Here is a 10,000-nt window from a genome sequence, read left to right on the forward strand (position 1 = left end):
GTGGTCCACTGGTCCTGCCAGCGCCTCATCGTTTCCTCCCGTTGTCGCTTCCGTATGTCCGATTGAACGCCACCACTCGCTACCTTTTCGTCGTGGCAGCGGATATCCTCCTGCATGAGGAGGACTAACGGGGTGGTGTTGGCGACAACGCAAGCGGCATCATAGGATACGGTCTGGAAGGCGCTGGCGACTCGGAGAGCCCCCGGTCGATGCGCCCTTTGGACCGATTTGCGATGGGTCTCCTTGTCTAAGACCCATCGCCCCCAGGTGGCAACTCCGTATCGGATGATACTGTTGCCGACGTTTACGAGCTGTCTCCTACTGCGGCTCTTAGGACCACGCTTATTCGGCATCAGGCAGGTCAAGGCATTCGTAATCCGTGAAGCCTTATTGACCACCCTCTCCAGATGCCGGCTGTGGTGCTGTTTGCGACAGAGGTCCACTCCCAGGTATTTCAGCGTTTCCGTGGATTGAATCGAGTGACCGCCCGCTTGTAGCTCTGCGAGCTGCGGGACATGATGGGTACAAAAGATCATGAACCCGGTCTTTTGGTGGGCAAGTTCCAAACCGACTCCTTGCAACCACCGCTCGATCCTCTCCAGGTTAGCCGTTGCTAACGCGCTGACCTGTTCCGTGGTCCTTCCCAAAAATGTGAAGGCCACGTCGTCAGCAAACCCGATGATGTCCGCTCGTAGTCCATCGAGCGGCAAGCGGAGTAGGTCGTCATACATGACGTTCCACAGTGTTGGTCCTAGAACCGAACCCTGAGGAACGCCAGCAGATACAGTCCTCGACACTACTCCTTCATCCGTATCGTAGTGGAGCGTTCGGCCAATAAAATAGTTCCGCAGCAACGCCTGCAAATAAGGCGGAGTGTTTTTACGCTGCAGAGCTTGGCCGATCGCTGTCCAGTTTGCCGAGTTGAAGGCATTCCGGACGTCCACCGTTACCACCGCACAGAGGCGATCCCCCTTTCGCTTTTTATCAAGAGCGACTTTCCCGTTATCCATCACCCGAGTGATGGCATCCACGGTCGAACGCCCTTTACGGAAACCGTATTGGGCATCCGAAAGTCCCCCAGTGGACTCCAGGTGGGTTGTCAGCCTCCGCTGAATCAACCGCTCCAAAATTTTCCCCAACACACTCAGCAAGCAAATGGGCCGGTATGACGAGGGCTCCCCAGGTGGTTTCCCCGACTTGGTAAGCAGCACCAGTTGCTGCCGCTTCCATGCGTCGGGGAAAGTGCCTGCCTCCAGTAGCTGCTTATAGCTTTTGGCAAAAACGGCAGGAAAAGCCATAATTGCCGCAGCTGCAGCCATGTTTGGAATATTGTCGTCCCCTGGAGCTTTCTTGGGGTTGAGTGAGCGGGCAATCTCCTTCAACTCTTCCGCCAACTCCTCCTCCGAGACCGGATCCATCGGATCCCCACCTACTTCCGTCTCGGGCCACTCCATCGGGGGACGCTCGGGAAAGAGCTCATTCACGATGAACTGGAGCTTATTAGCATCCCGTTCCATCGGAACCCGAGCTCCTTCCCACTGCTGCTTGCGGATTTGGTACGCAGGGCCAAAGCCGTGCGGTTCCAATTGTTCCGGCAAATCCTGCTTGTGTTGGTCCTTGCTGAGCTTGACGGCCCGTTCCAGGGCAGCGCGTGCGTCCGACTTCATTTGACGCCTTTCCTCGCGCTGCTCCTCGGTCCGGGCCCGGTTGAACCGCCGTTTCATTCCATGAAAATGGCTGCGCAACCGATCAATCTCGGACGTCCACCAATAAACTGGACGCCGGCCCTGTCGCCTTGGGGGTTGCCTAGGCATGGTGCCGTCACAAGCCACCGTAATGGCCTGGGTCAGCTCCTCTGCCGTAGCAACATGCCCAAAAATGTCCTGGTCCCTCAAGATTTCAACGAACAAATCCTTGTCGAAGAATCTTGTGGACCACCTTCCCCCATTCACTGCTGAGTGTCCCACGTTATTGGCGCGCTGTCTCGGAACCCTGCCGACCACAAACTTAATAGTATTGTGGTCACTTGGGGTTTCGTCACAAACGCGCCAATTATTTTCCCCTACCAAAGAAGGGCTGCAAAACGACACGTCCACTATGGAGTTGCGGCCATTACCCCCCATCCAAGTGCTCTGGTTGCCCTGGTTTAGGAGAACCAATCCCAAGGCGGCCGCCGCGTCCATCACAACTCCCCCCCTAGATACCCTTTCCCCATCGTTTGGCCTCCGCTCCATCCCCCATGCACCTGACCAGGCGTTTACGTCACCCCCGATCACGGTGTCCCGATTCCGTGGGAGTACAGACACAATTTCGGTCCATTTGCGTTTGTATTCCTCGACAGTCAAATCGGAACCCACGGGTGGTAGGTAAACGGAGCAGAAAACAATTCCCCGCATCTCGACCACAACGAAGTCCTCGCGTTGGTTGTCAATGATGCGCTGAAAAGGATAATCCCCAACTGATACCACTGCAACCCGGCCAGTGGTATCGGTAACCCAATTGCTGTTATTACTCGGCACCCAATAGGGGTCCGAGAGAATCAAAATGTCACAACCCTCGGCACGAGCACTTTGCAAAAGCAAGTCTTGGGCCATTTGGTCATGATTGAGGTTCTGTTGGAACACTCTAATCATGACTGGGCTGTGGGGTTACCTTTCCAAAGTAGCGGCAACTGCGCTGGCCCAGCGAGTGCCCGATTGCATCCGGACCCTGGCATCCCAAGCACTTCCGCTCCCTAGTGCACGGACCCTCGTGCTTATCTTCTGCGCAACGGTGGCATTTGCTACTACGGTCCTTGCCACGGCAGCGGGCAGCAGTATGCCCGTATTCGTAGCACCGGTAGCATTGCCGCCGGCGTTCCAATAGCCGAAGCCTGCAGCATTTGCTGAAACCAACCGTGTACTGCCTCGCAAGGGCCTGGTCGGTGACCGCTATTGCTGGGCAATCGAAAAATGCGACCAACGTACCGTAATGCGTTTTTACGGTCGTGATTTGGTCGCTGAAAATTTCAACGCCCAACGCGGCACTCATTTCCGAAGAAATTTCTTCGGATGAAGTGCCAGGCGGAATGTTGGTGCAGTTCACCCGCACTGAGGGTGTCCGCGGTCGGCATTTGGCTTTGCCGTCAAGAGCTTTGGACACCTCTCTCCAAAGGGTCATCGTTTCCTGGTGCGACAATGGTGCTAATTCCAGGAGTAGATGACCCTTGAAGTTTGTGCGGATTCTCTGCACATCCTCCTTTTTCACCGTTTCCCTAAGGATTGGCATCATGTCCGCGTACTTGAATCCCCCAATTGATTCAAGTTCAATGGCATTTGGCATTCTGCTAGCCCTGGGATTAAAGGCAGGTGCCGGCTTTTGCTTGGGTTGGGAAGCAGAAGGTTGGGTATTTGCGGCGAGGCTGGCTGCTTGCTCAGCTTCACGCTGCTTCTTCCTCTTCCTCCTCTCCCGGCGCACGGCAGTCTTTCCCTTTACCGTCCGCCATTCTTGCGCCCCCTCTTGCCCCCCTTGTGGTCCAGATCCCTGGTCACTTGAAAAAATTTCCCCTGCCAACGGTTCCTCTGCCGCAACAACCTTACTATTTTCCCCCTTCCCACCCTTTCCCTTTTTCTTGCTATTTTTCCCTCCTTGACCTGCCAACTGTTGTCCCTGTTCCTTATTTCCTGCTGTCTTGGCCTCGTTTTCCCTAACTATTATGTCATACATCTCCCGCATGATTCCCCCAAAAACAGTGAAGAATTTGGTGACGTCCGACTCATTCAAGGGAATGGAACCCGGTTGCTGATCCTGATTAGGGCCTGCCAAAGGCCCCAAGTCTTGCTCCACAACCGGATCCTCCACCACAAGATCCTCTGTTCCCGTTCCCACATCAATTCCTGACCCGGCCTCCCCTAGCCAAAATGCTGGAAGGTTGTGCAACAGGGCTAATACTGAGCCTATACGCTGTTCCCAATCAGAAAATTGGGGCGTTTTTGCTAAAATAGCCCTGTGCTTCACGGTGTCCCTGATAAACAGCATGAGCTCATGTTTTGCTTTCTGCAATGGGCCCATGGGATTGGAATCTGCTGGATATGCAGTTGCGAAAAATTTCCTGTCATATGTTTGCCCTGCCTTGGAACCCTCCCCTTGGCTGTCTTCCGCGATCTGCGGGAGAACAGATACCCTTTTTGCTTTCCCCTCCACCTCTACCGAAGAAGCTCTTCGTAGGGCAGGTGCCATCGCCTTGGGGGCTATCAGCTGGTTTGTTGATGCCCGTCTACCAAAGCTGGTGGCCGAAGCCTTAGACGGGGACATCGTTCCCAGTGAGCTACGGCGGGTGGAATATCTACTGGTTCCTGCCTTTGAGGGACTATTTCTACGAAGTAAAGTGGAGCGTGTATTCATCACCATTTTTCTACCGTTAATTTCTATGGTTAATTTCTATGGAGTTATTTATGACTGTCTACTGATTTTCTAAAGGGACTGGCAAAATTTTAATTAATTGATTGAATAATTTAGGATACTTTGGGATGATGTAACTACGGAGTGTCGATTCAGGAGGGATTTTAATGTTAATTTATGATAATTAAGAAGGAAAATTAAAATAATTGTCGTGTTTTGACGCGAGATGTCAATAGATTTCGCGCTGTATATAAACTGTCAATAGTTTTTTTTTTGTCGGTGTTATTGAACGTTTAATGTAAATGTCAGTCACGTAATTAATTAATTTGTCAGGCCTGATTAAGTGTCAATTGAACAAATTATTATTGGTTGTCAATTGTCTAGGGTCAATTGTCAAAGGTCGAAAATTTAATGTCACGTTTGTTATTAAATTAAACAGAAGCTATTTTAAAAATTATAATATTGTAACAAACAAGGAAATTTAAATTGAGTTAGTTTAATTTAGCAAGATTAGTCATAAATGAATAGCATCAATTATTTAAATGTCAAAGAATACATTGAGAGAGTGTATAAGGTAATTTCGATTGGATTTAAGTTAAATAAAAGTGAAGGGGGCTCTTTTTTTTTTTTTTTTTGAGTGGTAAGAAGGGGGGAAGGAATTCCGATAATTATTTTATAAGGTATCAAGCTTAATAAATTGAAAATTAAGATTGTTTTATTTAAAAAGCTGTCAGTCTATTTAATGTCAATGTCAGGTGTAAAAAAGATGTCAGAATTGTTTATTGTCAAATGAAAATGACGTTTTATGTCAAGAGTGCTGATATAAATCTAACCAAACGGTTTAATTAAATATGAAGATGTTAGAAATCGGCAAGGAATTAATAATAATTAATTTAAATCGAATATAATTTCTATGTGGATATTTAAAAAGAAATGTTTCAAGTGTTATGATGATTATTCAAAAGAATTAGGAGTTTAATTTAAAAATTTCTTTTGTCAATCAAGTGATTTTGGATATTAATAATGTAAATATGTTAATTATTAAGGATGCCAGCAAAAAATTTATTAATATGAATTATTTTAATTTAATAATTTAGAATTTTTAAGCAAAAGTGAGTTAAATTTAAATTAAATGTTTGAATATTATTAAATTTTTCCGTTACGACTGTTAATTAATTTAAGTAATAACTGTCAACCAATTTAAATGTCGAAGCGACGTCAATTGTCAGAAATATTGAGCTGTCAATTTGATAATGTGTCAACGTTTGATGTCAAGTGGTCAGCTGTTAATTTGATAATGTAAATAAATCTATTTAATTAATTTAAAAACTATTCAAATCGAAAAACTAATTTATTTTTTAATAAACATGCAGAGGACCGGGATGAAAATAATAACTACGTGATAAAATAAATTTCTATTTGGAAATGAATTTAGATTGAAACTAATGTCAAGTGGAATTAATATTGGGTGTGAAGGGAAATGATTTAAATGGCTTGTAATGGAAATTATGCTTAAAAATGATGAAGCAATGAAATTAAAAGCAAGAATATATATTTGTGTATTATTGCGCTGAAGGCGATCTCTATATATTATTAAATGAATGACTTGTTTAAATACTATATATTCGTATATATTAAAAAGAATAAAATAATATTAAATGATTTTATTGAAATAAAATTGCCAACGGAAAGTAACTGAACTAGTGTAAATATTATTATTATCGCGGAAGGCTTCGTGTATTAAATTTAATTCTTCAGAATTTTAGTTATTTCAAAATTTTGAGATTTGAATGAAATGAATGAAATGAATGAAATTTAGGAATGCTTAAAAGTGACAAACTACGTGAGGAGACGTGTGTGCTTCAACGTTACAGGTAAAATGGGAATTTTCCCCCGTTCTATTTTGGCTATGCTACGGGTTACAGGTAAAATGGGTTTCCGGTCACCTTGCTCTATGCTCCGTTATTGGAGATTATTTTGTTAGCTTTACGAGAGTTTTGAAATTTTGTTAGGATGGATTCTTTAAATTTAAATATTCAGTTCTACTTTGAATGAATATAATGATAAGCAAAGCAATAATAAAAAAGGATTTAGTTTAAATTGAATATGAGGTCTGCATGGATAATTAAAATATTGAGTCAACTAATATAAGAATTTTTTATGGAGTATGGCTTTAAAAGTATTAATTGATTTTTTAATCTTTTGTTATTGTTTATTAAATCGTTCTTGTGGGATCGGGCCGGCAGATAAAAGTAGTAAAGTATTTAATGAAAGTATTTAAGAACCCTTGAGTAAAAGTGAGTTTATTTAATTTAAATGTTGAGTATAATTAATTAATCAATTGCAAGTGTCAAATTATTTAATTTAATGTCAAAATGGTATGGGGCTTTAATATATTTTTTTGAATTATTGCTCAACTTTCAAAATAAGAATTTTAATTATTATTAGACATGCAAACAACCGGGGAAAAATAGCTACGTGATTTAATGAACTTCTACTTGTTAAGGGGTTTTGGATGGAGAGAACGTATTGTCAATAATTAATAAGGTGGAGAATTGTAATTTAGGCAAACGAGTTATTAAAATTGAATTATAAATTAATTTATATTAAGTATGAAGATGTATTAATGGATTGAGAATGAATGTATCAGGAAATTAAATTGATGGTTTAAATGAAAGTTTGCTATGGCAATAATGAAGCAACGAATTGAAATTGAGATTATTTAATTTGATGATTTCGCGGAAGGCAATTTTAATTTTTTAATTGAAGGGCTTGTTTAATTGAATAAATGTTTGAAAAGTATAAAATAATATTTAAATAATTAAATTGAAAGAAATTTGCCGACGGAAAGTAATTGAACTAGTGTAAATATAATTATTATAGCGGAAGGCTTTGTATGTGTAGATTTAATTCTTTGGAGTTTAAGTTATTTAAATATTTGTGATATGAATTAAATGAATAAATGAATGAAGTTTAGGAATGCTTAAACCGGGAGAAAAGGAATAACTAAGTGATTTAATAAATTTCTACTTGTTAAGGGTTATGGATTGGGAGAACGTATTGCCAATAATTTAAAGGTGAAGAATTGTAATGAAGCAACTGAGTTTGTTAAATTGAATTTTAAAATAAAAGATGTATATAAGAATTGAGATTGATTGTAGTAGTGTAATTAAATTGATGGTATGAAATTGAAGTATGCTATAGCAAGGTATTAAAGAAGAGGAATTTACTTAATTTTGCTGTTTTGTGCTTAAGGCGATTTAATTAATTTTAATAAAAGACTTGTTTAAATGAAGATTTTTTCTTATTAATAGTGGAAAAGAATAAAATAATATTTTAATATTTTAAGTAAATAAAAAATTTCCAACGGGAAGTAATTGGACTAGTGTAAATATTATTATTATCGCGGAAGGCTTGGTGTATTAAATTTAATTCTACAGAGTTAAAGTTATTTCAAAATTTTGAGATTTGAATGAAATGAATGAAATGAATGAAATTTAGGAATGCTTAAAAGTGACAAACTACGTGAGGAGACGTGTGTGCTTCAACGTTACAGGTAAAATGGGAATTTTCCCCCGTTCTATTTTGGCTATGCTACGGGTTACAGGTAAAATGGGTTTCCGGTCACCTTGCTCTATGCTCCGTTATTGGAGATTATTTTGTTAGCTTTACGAGAGTTTTGAAATTTTGTTAGGATGGATTTTGAAATTTAAATTGTTAGCTCTACTGGGTTTGGAATTATTCTACTTTACGAATGGTGGTTTGAATTATTTATGTAATATATTTTTTGCCTATTTCTACTGTTAGTTTTATATTTAATATGAAATTTAATGCTGAGGGGGAGAAAGAATCGAAATAAGAAAATAAATGCAGTTTTATATAATAATGGTTTAGTTGGGGAACTAATTGAGATTTGGTTAGGTTGTGAATGGGATTTCAAATTCTACACTATAAAAATTTAAACTATTTGCCGGTTTGAAAACTCTCGATGTTTCTCGTCGCTGGAACAGATGGAACCGGGAGTCTCGAACACAACACACACTTAGTACAGTATTCTCGTGGACCGCTCAACGAGAGCGTATTTGCAGAAGGCTTAATTAATTAATTTATTAATTGAACGCAGAAGGCGATGCTAATAATAATTGTCTTATAGGATTTTGAATAATTGGTTTTTTTTTTTGCAGAGGGCAATTTAATTCAATAAAATATTTGCTGAAGGCTTATGTAATTAATTTGGTTTATTTAAGGCAAACAGTTTATTTAATAATTATTATTAAATTTATAATAAATTGTGAAGTATTTTGCAGAAGGCAACTATTGAAAATAATTTTGTTCCAACGCTGAAGGCGATGCTAATTTCCCAATGGGAAAAAAAGGATTTAAAAAAAAAAGGCAAATTAAATTAATTGATTTTAATTAAATCAAATGCAGAAGGCTTATGGCAATCGGAGCAGTCAACACGAGAACACTGCACTTCACTTTTCACACACACACACACTAGTGATTCCGGCCGAAGTCTCAACGAATGCTTGATGCAGAAGGTTTAATTTAAAATAAGACGCTGAAGGCGATGCTTTTACTATTAATTTATTGAAATTGGCGAGTAAATTAAAATTTTAATATTTAAACTAGGTTAATTAAATGGTTTGAAAAGGTATTTAAGCGCTAAGGGCGATTCTAATAAGCAATTAAATGAATTTCTTTGTGAATAAATGATTAGTGCAAAAGGCTAAATAATTTAATAAAATATATTTGTTTTAGTTGCAGAAGGCAATTCTATTTATTTAGTTTAATATAACTTGATTATTTATTTAATTTGTTTGCAGAAGGCACTTGGTAAAGACGCTGAAGGCGATGCTAAATTCCCGACGGCAAATGTGGGTTTGTAGAATTAAATTAAAATTGCAGAAGGCTTAGAACAAAAAGCAATCGGAGTTATCAAAACACGGAATCACTTCACTTTCACACACCCACACACACACAACACTAGTGATTCCGGCCGAAGTCGTCGACGAAAGCTGTTTTTTTAATGAAAGCGCTGAAGGCGTTACAAAATGATATTGCTTAAGGCACTTTTTTTTTAAATAATATTTATTAATTAATTGATTTGCAGAAGGCTTCAATTTATTTTCTTCACTGAAGGTGATTCTAAATAAGTTTAATTAAGTAAAATTAAATCAATTTTAAATGCTGAAGGCTTATTTAAAACATATGGTTTATTAATGGGACACTGAAGGTGATGCTAATTTAAATTGGGAGTAAGTTAATTATATTTAAATAAAATCCACAAAAGGCAGTTAAATGGAAAACGCTGAAGGCGATGCTAATTTCCGCACGAAAAATGTGGGTTTATTGAATAAATTGTTAATTGCAGAAGGCTTAATGCAAAGGGCGATCGGAGTTATCAAGACACGGAATCACTTCACTTCACTTTTTCACACACACACACACACACACACACAACACTAGTGATTCCGGCCGAAGTCGTCAACGAGAGCTTATTTAAAAAAGATGCGCAGAAGGCGATGCTAAAATTTATTTAATTGCTTAAGGCACTTTTAAATAAAATAATCGAAAGAAAATTATTAATTTATATGTAAATATGCAGAAGGCTTTCTCT

Source organism: Anopheles merus, unplaced genomic scaffold (genome assembly GCF_017562075.2).
Source record: "Anopheles merus strain MAF unplaced genomic scaffold, AmerM5.1 LNR4000464, whole genome shotgun sequence".
Taxonomy (NCBI): Eukaryota; Metazoa; Arthropoda; class Insecta; order Diptera; family Culicidae; genus Anopheles; species Anopheles merus.